Source organism: Uranotaenia lowii, chromosome 2 (assembly GCF_029784155.1).
Source record: "Uranotaenia lowii strain MFRU-FL chromosome 2, ASM2978415v1, whole genome shotgun sequence".
Taxonomy (NCBI): domain Eukaryota; kingdom Metazoa; phylum Arthropoda; class Insecta; order Diptera; family Culicidae; genus Uranotaenia; species Uranotaenia lowii.
Genome location: NC_073692.1, coordinates 370,841,072 through 370,859,674, shown reverse-complemented (window position 1 = coordinate 370,859,674; position 18,603 = coordinate 370,841,072). Strand labels below are relative to the sequence as shown.

The 18,603-nt window shown below is 37.9% G+C and overlaps 1 protein-coding gene across 12 annotated transcripts in view; it reads right to left on the bottom strand.

Annotated features, from left to right (window-relative positions):
- The window catches only part of LOC129750070 (huntingtin-interacting protein 1), an 85,125-nt gene that overhangs the window by 34,495 nt on the left and 32,027 nt on the right, over positions 1 to 18,603 (bottom strand). The window contains exon 1 of one of the 12 annotated variants that reach the window (XM_055745273.1): positions 11,833 to 11,990. The exons of 10 other annotated variants lie outside the window; for them this stretch is intronic. The gene's annotated coding sequence lies outside the window, so the exon portion shown is untranslated. Of the gene's footprint in view, positions 1 to 11,761; positions 11,991 to 18,603 lie in introns of those variants that run through there. One more of the 12 variants, XM_055745274.1, reaches the window with a different exon arrangement.

Sequence of the window (18,603 nt, the reverse complement as noted above, 5' to 3'; positions counted from 1 at the left end):
TACATGTGTTTATAGAAATGTTGTCAATGAGTCAGCAGCAGGCAGCTGGTGTTTACTAAAGAGACTATAGTAAACAAAGAGGCACCATCTGATCTTTTTCAAAATAATACAATCAGCAACCATGCTGTCGTGTTGCCCCAGGATTGCCATTAATAAAACTTCTTGTGACTGTTTTTTTGGAATTACTTTTTATTTATTTATTTATATATTGTCTTCGAGAACAAATGTTTCGCACAGACTTATTATAATGATAGTTGCCTTAATCTATTTTTGTACACCTGTTTTGAGATTCCAAAATCGATGATGCTAGCAGGTTGTAGAAACCATAAGTAGTTCGATGACCGGGAATCCAGAGGAGCTGTCGATGCCGGAGTGACCGTGTAGGGACGGACAAACTAACATTTTGTAGGAGTTCGCTATTGTCGATGTTCCCGCTCAATATGTCGTATGTGAACAAACACTGTAAAAATTTTCTTCTCAGGGCAAGCGTATCTAAATGTATTAGGTTGCAGCGATGTTCGTATAGAGTAGCGGTTTCAGGATTCCATTCCAAGTTTCCGAAGAGCGAAGCGAAGGAGCTGCGTACTCAAGAATGCTTCTGACGATAGAGCAATAAAGCGTTTTGTGGGTGTATACATCGTTGAAATGAATTGTATTTCGACGAAGGAAACCAAGCATTGCATAAGCCTTTGCAGTTATGGTAGTAATGTGCGTGTGGATCTTGAAAAACTCACTATTTTACATTTTTCAACATTCACCAGCATACCGTTTGTCATGCACCATCTCGTAACAGCGTTCAGATCATTCTGTAGTAAAATATAGTCTAGCGGTGACGTAATTGACTGAAAAAGTTTCAAATCATCTGCGTAGAATAGTTTATATGAAGTCATTCGATCGCACAAATCGTTCACGAAAAGATGACTGCCTTGTGGTACACCAGACGGTATTTCAAAATTCGAAGAGCAGTAGGAGTTCACTCTGATATATGCTGTGCGGGAGTTCGAGTACGACGCAAACCAAGTTGTAATCCATTCAGGTAGTCCCAAGCGTCGGAGATTCTCTATTAGTAATCTGTGAGGCACTCGATCAAAGGCTTTAGAGAAATCAATGTATACAACATCTACCTGCTGACGTTTCTCGATTTTTGGCATCAAGTAGTAAATGTCATCAGGTTCAAGGTAGTTGATTTTTTTTTTTCATGAAACCGTGCTGGGCGTCACTAATTAATTGTTTTACGGACAGGTAAACAGCATCGTATACTAAGGTCTCGAACACTTTCGCCAAACAGTTAAGAATAGAAATAGGACGATAATTTTCGACACTATGAGTGCTTCCGTTCTTATAAACCGGCGTAATCGACGCCGTTTTCCACACTTGTGGAAACATTCCAGAAGAACAGAGACAAGTTAAAATTTTTTGTAAGAGGAATCGCTATGGCGGCTGCGCAGTTTTTTACAAACAACGGGGGCAGATTGTCAGGTCCAGGTCCTTTTGAAGCGTTCACTGCGATCAATGCATCATAGACTTCAGTGACAGATAGTCTAAGACTGGGAATATTTACGTTATATGACGGTGAAAATGCAGAGGGTAGATCCGAGGGTAACTCGTTTTCATTTTGGAAGACTGATTGAAAAAAGTCGGCGAACAGATTAGCACAATCCTCAAATGATTCCGCAGTTCTGCCAGAGTAAGCGACATCAGCTGATATCCTACTAGAATTTTTTCGGCCTCGAACAAACGACCAAAAAGCGGCGGGATTTGATTTCAATTCGTTTTGTGTGCGACTTAGGTATATACTCACAAAAATGGAATTCCTGGACACGCTCGTATTCCTTTTCCACGTCCAAAAGGATGGATTTGTGCACGTTAGATTTCGTATGGAAGAAACGTTTACGTGCTTTTCGTAGGCGGTTACGTAGAAGTCTAAGATTCGCATTCCACCACGGCTTCCTGTTCGTTGAGTTCGGTTTTAACGTTCTTCTGGCAACCATAACGTCCAAGGTAGCATATATACTGTCGTAGAAAAAGGAAATAGAATCGTCGATATTCGAACAAGCTTGCAGTGTCGTCCAGTCTATTGTTTCTAGAGCAGTGGTTAAGGCATCGAAATCACAATGACGGAAGTCATATTGTTGTAATTCAACACATTCCGATGAGCTGAATGCATAGCCATTGTCAAATTTTAAAATAAACACGCATATTTTGTTTTAACCATTTATGGTTCTTAAATAACCATTTTATGGTTTTCGCTTCAAAACCGCCAATATGGTTAATTTTCAACAATTTTTCAAGAATTTTTTTTAACCATCTTAGTAGTTCCGGTCATTGATCACAAAATGGTTAAAAACAATGGTGTTTCTTCATCGCCATCTTGAAAATATTTGTTTTGCAGCCGGGTGTGTTTTAAAACAAAGTTGATTTAGCAGTACAAATTATACGGCAAACATTCTCTGGTGAAGGTAAGTTTTCAATAATTGCCTATAGGTACTCGAAATTAACTTGTTTAAATTGTTTCTTCCCAAATAGGATACTAAAATTAAGGTTCCTTCGATAATTGGGCTTCGAGAATCTGGTACGGGCATTTTCCGAAACATCCGGAAAGTTGAAGCGGACCGAGCTGCCCATAAAACACCGGCCGTAGTGAAACCGGTATAATTGTGTGCTATCCGTTGTTTTAACTGCGACGGCTACGTTGCACAAGAAGAGCAGAAATGATTCCAATCAAGGTGCATCTTCCCGCAACAACGGAACTCCGAAACCCTCACCAATCAATTCAATCTCCAAACCAACAGCAGCTGCAGCAACAGAGTCCCGGGTGGTACAACGGAAGCCTGCAGCTGAATCTGAATCAATTCGGTGGTGGCTTTAACAATTGATAAGTCAATTATTGCCACCATCAGAACAAGATGAACAGATTGCATCGAGGCAAGCAGCAGCAGCAGCAGCAGCCCTACTCCAGGGGGGATCATAACGCAGGTGTCGAAGGATTCTCTAGGAATCGGGGACGAAGCGGTCCGAATCGATGGAGAGGAGGAGGTGGTGCAGCTAATCATCGGAGAAATGTGGAACTTTCACAAGAATGCCATTTCAATTATTTGAGAACATTTTTACGCCTATTATCTTCCTCTAGAATGCTGGTAAAAATTTAAAAAAATCTCTGGATGCTTCAAATTCGTGAATCTTTAATCTCAGATGCAACTGAAACGAAAAATAACCGTTATCTTTAGCTTGTCCTCCAAACTTCGAATATGGTTTGAATAATAACCGTTTTTCAACTTCTCCGCCTTTATTTCTCATGTTTAAAAAATAACCATATTACAACTTCTCCCGAAGAAGTCATTTTATGGGTTCTCATGGAGAAGTCATAAAATGGCATAACGCGGAAAAAGGTCCATTATGGTTATTCTTTAACCATAAATGGTTAATTAATTTCGAGCGTGAACGGTGTGTGGTGCGAGTCAATTCTTATTGTGCGTTTAGATAAAAACTTTATAAACGTCTTTGGTGAACTGGCATCATGGCTGACTTCCGACCAAAACATATTGAGTCATTTTATTTAAGCGTGCGCCAAATTCACATAAAATCAACATTGCCACAAATTCATTTGAATCGTTTGTGTATCTCATTCTTGCCCGGAAGAGTATATATTTCACGCGAACACAAACGATTGCTGGCGAAAACAGTAACAGCAACAACAAAAAAACATTTCCACCCCGGCAGAGGGTGGTTTATACAAAATATTTCGATCCCGACCGATTTTACTCAAACCGTTCGGGCGATCATACAAGCAGTGCCATACACGATGCAAATCGTGTTCACAGCGACAAAATTTCATCGCATTTGTACCAATGTTGTGTAGTCTGTGGCCCGCTTAAAGTATGTAGAGATACTCTGGTGGATACAAATTTATGTGTGGCAACGTTGCATATAATACACTGTTATTTTTTAAACACAACTGTCAAAAGTTCGGAAGTAAGTTCGGGATCGGAAGTCTGATGGTGGGCATATGTCACTGACGAAAGCGAGATCAAGTAGTTTGCCATTAGCGTTACAGTTGTCGTTCAATTGCATTAATCCAGAACCGATAATTTTTTCAGCTAGAACGCATTCGGATTCAGTTGATGCGTTGTTCGGGATGAGAGCGTCTACATCTTCATCAAAGGTCCATATGAGGATTGGTAGATTGTAGTCACCCAATACCAGAATGGAATCCTCACTTGAAGCTTTATCGAGTATTTGTTGAATGGCTTTGGCTTGTAGATCGTAGAGGACAGGATCACTATTGGGACGCAGATACACAACACACACAAATAGCACCTGACGACCAAGTACGATACGGACGACGACTTGTTCCAGTCTGTTGCAGTTGACTAGGTTGACGGATTTGCAGACAATTTCATGTTTCACGGCTATGAGGACTCCTCCACCACGGCTCAGGCTGCTGGTTTCAAGATTACGGTCACATCTAAATACAGTATAGTTGGAGGCAAATTCGGCATTGTTGATTTTCGGGTGAAGCCATGTTTCGGTCAAAACAACTATGTCATAGTCGCACCGTTGTAGAGCGAGAAGAAGATGGTTTGTTTTTGTGCGGATTCCGCGTACATTTTGATAGTAAATCAGGAATTCGCGTGGTTTGGCGTGAATGCGCGGTTTGCTGTTCAGTTGAGTTGGCAGGAAATCGGATTGTAAATTGGGCTGCTCAGCAGAGGTCATCGCACAATCTATTGGGGGAGAGTTGTTGCATCCGTGTTCCTGCTCATGGTGGGATTCATCGAAACTGGGTCGGAAGTCCTCGATGGAGGCTTCCAAAAACCCTTACGAGGAGCAGTGGTATACTTAAACTCCCTAAACACAAGTCCAAGGGGCCATGTTGACGGTTTCATCGCTTTAACCTTCAGATTCGAACACATAGTGACTTTGTAAGAAATGTAGGAAAACCCACTGGTGTCACTACCACGAGGAACGAGCTTAACAAGTTTTAAGTCTGAAGTGGTCAAAGCGCCTTGTGCAAGCTCCATCACTTCTGCATCGGTGACTTCTGGAGAAATTCCTGAAAGTTATAAGTGGAAACAATTATCCTCGGAGTTATCTTGCGGTGGTGCAGAACGTGCCGTGTCTGTACCAGGCTTGTAATTGGTCACCATCGTTTGAATTTTTCCGGAGACAACCACCACACATCGTTCGTGACAATCGTGGAGAGCGCAATCGTTTGATCGGAGAGCAAAAAAATGTAAAACGAAATTTTGATCTTTTTTGTGATTAGTCGTTTGACTGTCATCCCTCTTGCGTAGATAATCGAGATAATCATTCCACATTGTTCGACCAACACATCCAAACATCACCCGGCGCTGCAGAGTGACGAATTTTTTTTTCAACAGGAGGGAGTGAATAGAAAAGATTGCATTTGCTTATTGAGTCTGTAAGTTCTGCTGCGTGAAAGAGATAGGCGATGTCGTAAACTGTCGGGAATGATGGTCGTTTGACCATCAAATTATCCCTCTCGTGTACCAAGACACGAAATTTTGTTCGACAATCACACAAAGAAGAATGAATGTCGTTTCGTTTGATGGTAGTCGACTGTTCGGCAAGTTTTCGGTCGCATTCGTTTAATGGCACGAACAATGATACTGATAAAAGCAGGCTGTGCGACTGTCAGAGAAAATGTCGATGGTTTACAAGTCTGGTCTGTACCGCGAAAGAGTTTTGCTGGGCGACGGGGCGTTGAATCTTTAATTTCCTAAACCTCTCTACCTCGTTTCACTGAGGCAGGTTGCCCCATTCGAAAATTGGGGAATTCCGCTGAACGAGTAGGTTTTGGTGTATTGTTAGCCAAAGCGTCAAAATTTTTCCGCAATTCTTGCAATACATCTTGCGAACGTGATTACAGATTTCGGTTTTAATCTCTTCCAGAATTTGATCGGTACTAAACCGATCAGGGATTCAAATTGATTTTTGTTTGTAATGTGTCCTTTTTATGTTCACTTGACCCTTTAAAAAATTTGTTCGCAAACACCATTATCTGTGCAAGTACCTTAGGATATGCATAACTCTCTCGCAACATTAATACTTTCTTCGAGAGAGTCTGAAATAATAGTGTAGTAAGCCATTTTAGAATTAAGTAGAATAGATCAGAACGTTGAATTAAAAGCACGAGTTTTCACTTCTCCGCAATAAATCAATTCAACTTAAGTCCAATCAAGCGACTTTTTACTATCTCCGAAATCGGGAATAATCAGTTGGTACAACCAAATCGGCTAATTAAGTGTTGGCTAAGAAAGCGCAATCGAATTGCGCAGTGGCACTCCGTACAACAAACGCCGAAAGTGCAAACGAAATCTTCCCCCCGAGCGGGCGATCAGCTGTTTTGTGGAAGAATAGGCGACTTACTTGAGTTCTTGCTACTGGTGGATGCCGTCGACGAGAGACGGGAAGAAATACCCCGAAATCCGAACCCCCCATCGGCCGTGCCCGAACAATAAAAAAAAATGAACTGGCGCAAATTTCTTCATTCAAATGATAACCATACTTAAGCTTCCGCAGTTCCAAAATTTTAAGTTTGACAAGTCGTTTGCTCGATTGGAATGACACTGACAGAAACTTGAAAATTTCAATCTTGACATTTCGTTTCTTTATTTACTAAAGGCTATTTAGCAAAGGTATAATTGAATAGCATACATTTGCTTGTTGAAATAAACTTGTGACAAAAATTTTCCTCCCTTTAGGTCAATACCAGCCGGATGCGGCAGCAACTAAATTCCAAACGAAGGAATCGCTGCCGCTGGAGGAATCGTTGGACATCTCAGTTGGGTGGCACCGAATGGCGTTTCATCGGAAAGCAAAAATGGCAGGCAGGACAATGCCAAAACCACTGATGTGCTGATTGGTGATAAAATCATATAATTCTTCGTTACTATAATCTTTTGTGTGCTTTCAGCTTATAACAAATAAACAAAATATATAATATCCAAAATAAAAATGAATGCAGGAAAACACGAAAAAACAGTTTATATATACATAGTTGAACGCATAAAATCAATCATAAAAGTACAACTGATTCAATCATAACCATAGCAGTTAAATCAACCATAGCACTATAGTTGCATCCACAATATATATAGTTGAGTGCCCAACATCCATCAGTGTGTTATAGTGGAATTTATTATATTTATGATTGAATCAATCATACAATTGTAGTTGAACCTATCATATTTATAGTTGAATGAATAAAACCAATCATACAAATATAGTTGAATATTTAATAAATATAGTTGGTCGAAAATCAATCATCAGTATGATTGGACATAGGCGGAGTATTGTTGGGGAAACTTCAGAGTCACCAATAAGATAAAGCATAAGAAAATGAAGAAAATCACAAAAAAAGAAATCATCAAAGTTTTCGAACGAGATCATTTAGGTTCGGCTGATTTTTTTTAAGTTTTACGTGGATATTCTAACAAGTTCTGAAGAAATAAGTTCCGATATAAGGATTTGGAGCTTTCTTCGAGAATTTCACCATTGTCAGTTTTTGGACCTCTATGAAAAGTCGTTATAAATGAGTAGATCAACTCTTCAGGGCTACCTATATTGTTCTAACTTTTCAAATCATCATAGAAGTATGATTGATTCAATCATAACTATAGTTAAATGACCCATAGCACTATAGTTGAATCTACAATATATATAAAATCAATCAGTACATTATAGTGGTTTTTTTTAAAGATTGAATCAATCATGCAATTGGAGTTGAACCTATCATATTTATAGTTAAATGAATAAAAGCAATCATACAAATATAGTTGAATATTTAATAAATATAGTTGGTCGAAAATCAATCATCAATATGATTGGATATAGGCGGAATATTGTTGGGGAAACTTCAGAGTCACCAATAACATAAAGCATAAGAAAATGAAGAAAATCAGAAAAAAAAGTAATCAAAGTTTTCGAACGAGATCACTTCGATCCGGCTGCTTTTTTTTTCAAGTTTAACGTGGATATTCTAACAAGTTCTGGAGAGTTAGATTACAATATGAGCAAATCAGCTTTTCAGGTCACCCGTCTTTGACTTTGAAACCAGGCACCCCTATTCACTACCTACCTATTGTTCTAATTTTTCAAATATGTTTTTAACAGATTAGAGCTGGCTAGAAGTGTTAAATGAAAGGGCAGCCACTGAAAGTCACTTTGATTTTCCACACGGTAATTTTAAATTATTCAGAGACTGATTTGTTTCGATTCAGGAGTCGCACTATGTATGAAGACGAAAACAACTGAGTGGGAATCCTTCAAAATTTTGAGTTGTTTTCATCTAGCGAGTTCCAAATCCTGGGACTTAGCAAAGACGCACACTTTTTCGAGCAAAATAGATGAAAACAACTCAGAGAGATCCAAAACACAAAATTATTGTTTTAATGCGACGCTTGGAGTGTAGTTGACGAAAAAATAATAGTAAGTACAGTGTATTTAAAATTCAGATAATAATGATGTGATTTCAAATGAAAAATTCAACTAATTTATCTTTTCTTATAGCAATCGTTACGGAAGCAACGACAACGGGTAAGATTTTAAAATTCACGAGTTTTGTTAATTTTCAGCCATACTCAATCTAGCTTTTCCTCTCAATGCCTGTTCCTGCCGGATGCCGCAGAGGAATCTTGTTCCCATCCGCAGCAATTCTACTTCGAGCCAGAGCGACTATTTCGATGGTGGCAATGATGGAGACGATGACAGCGGCAGGTTCCCTTCCCTCCGAGGGCAAACAGTCGAGGTGGAGGAACATTTGCCGCGAAAATAGTATGGACCGAGTCGCCTATGACGGCAAGTGGCAGCGACAAAAGTTGGCGTGGTCGAGGAGTAAGCGGCGATCGGGTCAATCTAATCACCTGAAGAACAGCCAGGATCGGTACTACCGGAAGGTTAGGCAGGATACACGTACAGCAACAGTCGTGATAATTGTACCAATAATTGTTGTCACACATCAAATTCGGTGCAAAATAAACGACGGGAAATAAATTAATTTTCAGACATTTTTTTCAATTTATTTCTTAAAAAAATTATAATCCCTTCCGAAACCGAGTCAAAATTTTAGAAATTTTGAGTTATTTTGGCTCAGACGGTTCAGACGCTCTTTAAAAACGCCTGATTAAAAATAACTCAAAATTCGCGAAAACCCCTACAATTCATTTCTGAGTTGTGGCGTTCTAATCAAAATTTGAGTTTTCCCAGTTTTGGCGCATTTTGAATTGTTTTCCTTCAAATCTGAGTCAAGGAGAATTAGAGTGCAATCGTAACCAAAAGAAATGACAAAGAGTGTTTTATTGATCATTTTTGTGTTTTTTTTAATTATTTCCTTTTGTTTTATTGTTTCAATTGCTCTTGTCACGGAAAATAGCAGTAGGCTTATCTAGGATCAGCTGAAGCCAAGTAGTCTTAAAAAAAACTTATGCGGCTCTAAAGAAAATTTTATCTATATATATAAAAATGAATGTTTGTCTGTCTGTCTGTTCCCTATAGACTCGGAAACTACTGAACCGATCACCGTCAAAACTGGCATCTGAGGGTCTTTGAGGCCGGGGATGGTTTCTGTAATAGTCAAAACTCCATCTGACTTAAGGAAGGAGAGGCTTCCATACAAAATTTGTAGTTTTTCGAAACAAATTAAAGTCATGACATCCATTTTCTGGAGATTTTTTTTTCCTTTGGGCGGTTTGTTTTTTCGTCTCGATGGTCGAGGCGTCGTCGCCAACGTCGAAAAAGGAAATTAACCCAGGCATAGCATACTGATCAGTAGGAATATTTTGGCGCGTATTTCTCAACCAAGCATATTTTCTTTGAGGGGTTTGTTTTTCGTCTCCATGGGCGAACAAACGTCGTCGCAAGAGGATAGTAACCAAAGCACACTGTTCATTGATTGCTGGAAAATTTAACAATAAGGCGCCTGTTTCTCAAACACGTGGGGCGATATGCAACCTAGATGTGTTTTTTTCTTGCTTATTTGTACGCCTAGATGTGACACGAATTGGTATTTTATCAATCAAATCAAAACCAATTGAAAGATTTGCAAAAATACTTCCATATTTAGTTCGTGTTAATGTAGGTAGCATTCGACTTTTCATTCAAGGAACATTAGAACGTTCAACTTTTTCTGTTAAAAAAAATTAAAAAAAATGTTTTCTTCTAGAAATTTTTACTTCGGCCCAAATACACAACTGAAACGAATTTAGAAATGAAAATGGGAGCTATTTATTTTAAATAATTCTGAAAAAACTATCGTACTTTTTGCTTACATACCAATTCAAGTACGTACTTAACATGAAAAGTGTTTTTGTGTTACATGGCTGCAAAAAAGAGACTTTTGATCCGCTTCGTTTTTGAAAAGCGAGACTTTAGAACTGATATTCAACTGGACGCAAAATTTTTAAGAGAAATTTTTAGTTTACCCTTAAAATGTTAAAATCAATATTCCCTTCTGTCAACTTACACGGTGGGGCAAGGGCAAACGTCGAACTTTTAAGAAATTCATCTTCAAAACGATTCAATATGTTGGAAAGACCAGAAGGGGTATTCCGAATGTTGAAACTGCAGCGGCTATTGAAAATTCTTAAATGTCTTTGTAAATGAAGGTTATTCCCTTTGAACAGCATTCGATTTTAAAGCCATTACTCTGACGCATCTGTAAATAAGCTTTGCATTGACACTTGCCCCAATATACGGGACAAATGTAAACTTAGAAATTTGTTTTTGCCTACATTTTGAAATATTTGACTTTCAAAGAGAAAATAAAAAAAACCGCTGAGAACTTATTTAGTGATGCAACTGATATTTTTTTAAAATATTTATATGTTTACCGTAGTAAATTTATTTGAAAAAAAGAAATTTGCACTGTATTTGATACATAACTAATTTAAATTTTTTTTTTATACCATGATAAGTGCTGTTTGGGTATCGAGCCGGTTAAATTTGCCTACCTTCTTCAAGCAGTGGGGGACAAAATTGAAAAAGATGGGAAAGCTCCCATGTAAATTTAAGATATAGAGCTTTTCAAAGAAGGGACCATATTTAAAAAGGTTTTTTTGAGTACAGAGTACAAATTTCAGATCTTGAAAAACGAGTTTAGAGATCAAGTTTCAGTAAATAATAAATACCATCTTTGAATTGCAATTCAGAACTGCAGCTGCAGCTCTCATTTCAAAGTTGTTGGTTCTGAAGTATGATGAGGTTTGATTCAAAAAAATGCTCTCTAAAATCTAAATTTAAATAAATTTTTACAAATTACATTTATTTCCGGAAGGTGTAGCAAAGCACAACGGGTCAGCTAGTACATAAATAAAGCATTTAAAAAACGGGTACAAAAAAACAGTCGACAAAAAAACTTTATTTTCAACAGATCGAAGTTTTGTGTGAACATACTATAGATATATGTATCATGTTTTCTTCTCTAGATACGGTTCACAGCAGTTTTTTTTTCAATTACCTTTGATAACAAACATTTTACTTATACAATAACATCTTAAGTGAAAATTATTGCTTGTGATGATATGATATGTAAGTTTTTTTTTCGATTCGTGTTTAGAACCGACAGGACTAAACTTTGCGTAAGTTTTTTTTAAATCAATCATCTAGGTTGTAGGTTGATTTGATTTAGACGAGCAAAACTGACACTTTTTTGTTGGTTTCTTTTCATGAAACTGGTCTGTATCGATTCCACTTGAAGACGACTGATAAGCAAACTTAGTTGAAGATAACGAATGTGAATCACCTTCTTTTGTGTATACTGAATTTTTCAATAAATTCTTCAGATATTCTTACAAAAAACACAAATACACACACCTCATTTCGGTTGAAATAACACACAACTTTTTTAAGAATAACTTCACTTAATCCCGACGAATAAGAATTCAAATTCTCTGCAAATATTTCTGAAAATCAGAACCGCACTTGCGATCGAAATAAACGTCCCGTTCGAGCGAAATCGCACTACTGATTCGATAAAGTTCGATTTCCTCTGGTCATCATCAGCTAGCTACGTATGAAGGTAGGTCCAATTGAGGAAGGACAGGAGCGAAAACATACACCCTGATACACAACAACAACGGTGCGTTACGTTTCGCAAACAATAATAGGATTAGGCGGTCCCGTTCGTCAATCCGGCGACAACTGTTGTGAAGAACTGTTAGTTCCTGATCGATATTTGCACCTGTTTTGCTAATTCCTTTATAAATCCATTGTCTCTTAGTATAATTGAGTTGTACACGTAAGTTTTGTTTCGTTTTTAAGAACTTTATACTATTTTCAGAACTTTCAAAGGTAGTAAACTTCTAAGACTACACAGTTTATTTCTTAGAAGTAAAGGTGCGATTTAGCTCACACTTCCCACAAAAACCAAAAATCGAACAACTTTATCGAACGATTTTTGCATTTTTTATCTAAGACAGGTGGTAACAATGTTTGATGGTGGTTGTGGTGTGGCTGGTTGACGTGTCGTGTCAATCACCATCACCGCAGCTGATAAGCTGTAAACATAGCTGCATTTTAAGCATTTTAGGTGCTTATCTTTTGCGTGCTCTCTCTGTCGCTGACTAAGCAGAAGGCAAGTCAGCTTTGTTTTATCGATTACTGACTAACGCCACCCTAGAGTTAGATAAGATTAGGGGGATAGTTCTGTTTAAACCTTTTTTATTTCAACAAACTTCTGGTAAATTTTACTAGGGGGTGATTCACCGTAAAAATTTCTCTAAAATAGTAAATGATCAGCTTAAGGAAAGTATTCATGTTAAAATAGTTCTTCAAAAAAAAATCTGTTCAACACTTCAAGGACGAAACGAAACTTGAATCACTAATTCAACTACATCACCAGATCAATCCCTACACCTTCAGCTTAAACTCTTCATGAAAAACGGTCATATAATATCCATGCACGGAAAAACTATTCTAGTCGTTATGAAAAAAATCTCATGATTGGTTCTAACAAGTCACTCATATTTCAAAGGACCTCACATTTTCTTCCAATCACCGTCAATATCTAAGATAAGCTTTCCAGGCATTTTTCTAAGTGTATCCGGGCCAGGCGAATCCGTGCATTTTTACCGAAAACCCTGGCAAAATCCAGGCATCGGATATCCAAATTCTCAACTCAAAAATTGGGCAATATTCGGGCTAATCAGGGTTAACATCCAGGTTTTTTTCATTAGAGAGACTTTCAGCCTTTGGCTGGTTCGCCCTAAAGGATGATACGGTAAATCGGTGAAATCGTTCATTTAAAAAATCAAATTAAATTTCTTTTTCAAGTTTAATTAGTATAAAATTCAGGAAAAATATTAAGTTAGGCTTCCGCTTTTCCAAATCCGAATTGCGGGGCCTTGCGCTTAACCCCTGCCATCAGGTTTTGTACAGCCACCTTGTCCACCTTCTTCGCCGCAGAATGCCAGTTTGCCTTGAACTGCTGCTCGTCCTTAGCAGTTTTTTTGGTCTTCTTTAGGTTCCGCTTGACAATAGCCCAATATTTCTCAATTGGTCGGAGCTCTGGCGTGTTGGGAGGGTTCTTGTCCTTGGGAACCATTTGCACGTTGTTGGCGGCGTACCACTCCATGGCCTTTTTACCGTAATGGCAAGATGCCAAATCCGGCCAAAACAGTACGGAACAACCGTGTTTCTTCAGGATAGGCAGCAGACGTTTATTCAAACACTCTTTCACATAAATTTCTTGGTTGACAGTCCCGGAAGCTATGAAAATGCTTCTTTTCAAGCCACAGGTACAGATGGCTTGCCAAACCAGATATTTCTTCGCGAACTTTGACAGTTTCATGTGCTTGAAAATATCTGCTACCTTTCCCCTTCCTTTTGCCGTATAAAACTCCTGTCCCGGATGCTGCTAGTAGTCGGCTTTGACGTAGGTTTCGTCGTCCATTACCACGCAGTCAAACTTTGTCAGCATCGTCGTGTACAGCCTTCGGGATCGCGCTTTGGCCGTCGTATTTTGTTTATCATAGCGATTTGGAGTCACTACCTTCTTGTAAGTCGATAGTCCGGTTCGTTTTTTTAATTCGATGCACGGTTGTAGGCGATACATCCAGCTTATTTGCGGCATCTCGGAGAGAGAGGTTAGGGTTTCGCTTGAAACTACCGGCAACTCTCTTTGTCGTCTCAGCGGCTCCCGGTTTTCGATTTCCCCCCAATCCAGACTTCCTGGCTGTCGACAAACGTTCCCCAAACACTTTAATTACATTTGTAACGGTTGATTTGGCAACTTTTAGCGATTTTGCCAGCTTTGCGTGTGAGTAGCTCGGATTTTCGCGATGCGCGAGAAAAATTTTGAAACGCTGCTCTTCTTCCTTGGACGGCATTTTGACAAATGAAGAGTGAATTCCAAAATCAAAATAGGAGCAACATTCTACACACACACACCTTCAAAATGAGGGGTGTTCAGGTTTTTTAAATGCAAAATTTAAAAAAATACGTCAAGTTGATATTGACCAAATTTTCACCGTATCACCCTTTATATGCCTTGAAAATCTGCGCTCCTTGAGCCAATCCGTCTTTTTGCCGGTGACTCTATCACAAAGCGGAAATGTGGCAGGATAAGGTACTGGATACACTTGCTCACGATGATCGCAACACCACTCCCCCTGAAGCTGTTGTGATCAAGTCGGAAGATGTTGTGGTCTGGTAACCAGAAGCTGTCGCCTGATTTTAGGTGGGTTTCCGTCAAGAAGCCCACATCGATGCTGTGCTTGCGGAGGAAATCAGCAAGCTCGATTGCTTTCGCTCTGATGGAGCGAGCTTCCCAGGTGAAGATGATTAATGGTTAAGCATAAAGGTGCATTTACAGTTCCTTCGAACGTGAAAATGAAAAAACTTATATTCTTCAAAAACTCGACTATGCTGTATTTCATGGCTGAGAAACTAGGTGGAATAGATGCGGAATGGTTGAACGATTATTTTTGAACTGATTTCCTTGTTCAAAGCCCTTTAATATTAATTTTATTTCAATTCCCCCGATTTTCACTGCGGAATATTTTTTCCGCGTTCACTGACATTCCGCTCGAAGTGTAAACGCACTGAGCGAACGTGAAAACGGAAAACGAACAAGAGTGGTGAAAATAAATTCCGCGTTCATTTTCACGTCCGAATGGCAATGTGCATTCTGAAAAAAAATTCACCGATGACGGAAAAATTTTTGCTTCATAAAAAATTAGTTTTTTAATTTGTAAGCACATTTGAAGGCAATTAAAGGCTTAAAATACTACGAGTTTGAAATGAAACGCATACGATATTTTTTTTAACTTTAAAACCCGCTTGGGCATCATTTAATTGAACCTGTTGGAAGAGTTTCTCGACGAATAAATGTACCTGTTGGAAGAGCTTCTCAACGAATAAATGTAAATGAAGATCATCGAATGGCCAGATTCCATTGAAATAAAAAAATAGATTCCGCTTTGTTCAAATGTGTGTTTCAGAAAAGGTATGGAAATAATTACAAAAATTTATAAAATCATTCAAAAATAATGTGTTTTAAGAAGAACTGAAAAGCAGAAAAATTAACAAACAAAAGAGTACTGATGCATTTTAATTAAATAAAAACCTTTTCAATTGTTTCACTTATTAAAAGCAATTTTGAAATTTTTGTTTGTCAATTTTTAATGAAGAACAAAAAATGGCTATTTTGTAGAAGTTATATTCATAACGTCCTTTCAATAAGTTTTTCAAAAGAAACGAATCGCTAAAGCTTGTTACTACTTGATCGATAAATACTTTTTGGGAGTACTTTAAATTCATAAAATTTAATTTAAATTCATTGTATTCAAAGATAAGAACTTTGGGATTATTTGATTAAATCAATCGTTTTCAAAGCTGAATATGTTTTGAAGAAGAACAATATGTTTTTTTGAGAAATTTGAATTTAAATTTGAGCATTGGTTCGACAAGTATCGATCAAAACATTGGTTGAATGATCTGTCATTTTCCGATCGAAACCAATTTCTACCCGCAGTTGAACAAACCTCTTACTAATTTTGAAGATTTGACCGATTTGACATTTCACTGCGGAATATTTTTTCACTGTGGTGAGTTCACGTTCACGTTCACGTTCGAGTTCGAGTTCACAAGAACTGTAAACCGGGCTTAAGGTTGCCAGAATTTTTTCAGCACGTATCCGGGCCATGGTTGCCGAAAAAAAATCTGTGTTTTTGAGCAAAAAAAATTCTAAATTTCTGTGATTTTACCCAAAAATTCTGTTATGGTTTTCTGTGTTGCTATTTCCTTCAATTTCATTGAAAATTCATGAAAAATTGGGTCTTTTTAACATTTTAGTTGGGAAAAACCAATAAACATTACAAATCTTATCATAGTTTCCTAATTCAAAGTAAGAAATCTAAATTTTATATTGACCAAAAAACTATAATTTTAGAAATCCATTCAAAATTCAAAAAATCTGTGAAATCTGTGAATATTTCAAAATTCTGTGTTCTGTGACACAGATTCTGTGATCAAAATTTGCTCGGAATTCTGTGAAATTACACCTGAAAACCTGGCAAAATCCGGGCATTTGATTTAAAAATGGTCGACGAAAATCCTAGCAATATCCGGGCATATTTGGTCAAAACCTAGAAATTACTCATCAAAAATCAAGAAAAAAAGATTGAAAAAAATTTTTTTTTTATCAAAATTTATCAACAGATTTTAAATCGTATTTTAGGGTTTCAAAAAACCTTTCATGATTATTTTAATAAAACTTGCTCAGGAAATTTCTATTCGAATGCATAAATAAAAAAAAATTATAGCTCAATTTGTTTTTTCAAAGTGTGATTTGAGAATCAAAATGAGAATAAATCAGGGAAAAATCCGGGCTTTTCCAATAAAAACCGGCAACCAGGCCGGACCGGACTTTTTCAAAATTTCATTTGGCGAATGGTTATTAGGCCGAATGGTCGTAAGACCGAGAGGTCGATAGGCCGAATGGTCGTAAGGTCAAATGGATGCTAGCAGGTCGTTATTCCGAATAGCCACTAGGCCGGATGGTCGTTGGGCCGAATTTATGCTAGGCCTTTAGACATATTATCGATCAGTAGTTAGGCCAAATGGATGCAAGGCCGGATTTGACCATTTGGCTTTGCGACCATTAAGCCTATCGTCCATTCGGTCTAATGACCATTCGGCCTTGTGCTCATTCGACCTAATGAACGTTCGGCCTAACGATCATTCGGCCTTCTGGAAGTGGACCAGAAAGAGACAATCCGGGTGTTTTCGGGTGCTTTCATTTTTCCATGTTATGCGGAAAACTCCAGTGGGAATCAGCTTGTATCGATTTAAGATTTCGGCCGCAATTACTTTGGTTTTGATGTTGGAAAGTGTTGTAAACTGGGGTAGCACGGATACAAGAATAAATAATACGTAGTTACTTAACACTACATATTAAAATAGACGATTTATTGACGATAGTAAAATCACGTCGCGACTAAACGTTTACAGAACAAAACATAAAGTGATTGGTTGTTGTTGTTGTAATCTACCCGCTGGTTGGCGCGTCGCTCGGCTGACAGATAGGCTGCCAGCAGTGAGCCCAGCGGTATTGTTTTCAGGGTGTTTCACGCCCTAACAGAAAGCCCCCGGATAACCAACTTGAATGGGCGGGCAATGGAACGCAACTTTATTTAAGGTTTGGAAAAACCGCGATGCACAATGCCTCTTGAAGCACGAAATAATGTTCTGAAAAGGACAACTCTTTGTTATTTCGGCTCCAGCAAGCAATTAAAACGCAACGACAACGAAAAGTGCACTGAACTGCTCAATAGTCGAGCGAAGAGTCGTCCTGAATTTGTATTTGTATCAAATTTTAAACAAAGAAAAAAAGGGCTCATGGGAGTTATTAAGCAAACACTAGCGACACCATGATCTGCATAGAAAAGTTTAGATTAGTAAGGAAACTTTTGGAAAGCTTTTGAAAACGGCCATACATTTGTCCTAACTAACTACAAAACGTCAAACATTTAGGTACCTGGCATCGCGGATTGTACCAGATTTTGCCGTTATTTTATGTAAGAGCGATGGTTCTCTTTTTTTGGTATAAACAGAAAATCATGTAAAAATGAGCATAAATTTCAAACTTTAACACTAGAAGGACCGGCAAATTGAATATACCTATTCGGACCGTGACCAGTCAAAATAACTGGTAAAGGGGAAATTTTTTCTATCATAATATTTTTAACTTTTTTCTTTTGAAATTGTTTTGTTATTTATTCGATATCATTTTTGTTATAAAATGGAAATATTTTTTCACCATGGGTACACGGAATCACCTCATTTTGGCATAGTTGACGAATGCATGTATGTCATAAAATGAATATTTCAAATAATAACTAAAAAATTAAAACCCATTATCAATCTAATTATAAAATCATGTTAGACGGCTATGGATATTGACCATGGGTGCACGGTTTCACTTCAATTTTGTTTTAGTAGATGTTTTCTAGCACCCATCGATCTGAAATTTTTCAACACATTGCTTATACATTATACCTGATAATGTAGGTTTTGAAGCATATTTTTTCTATAAATAGAGCAATTTACCATGGGTGCACGGATTCACCGCTATTCATCCAAAAT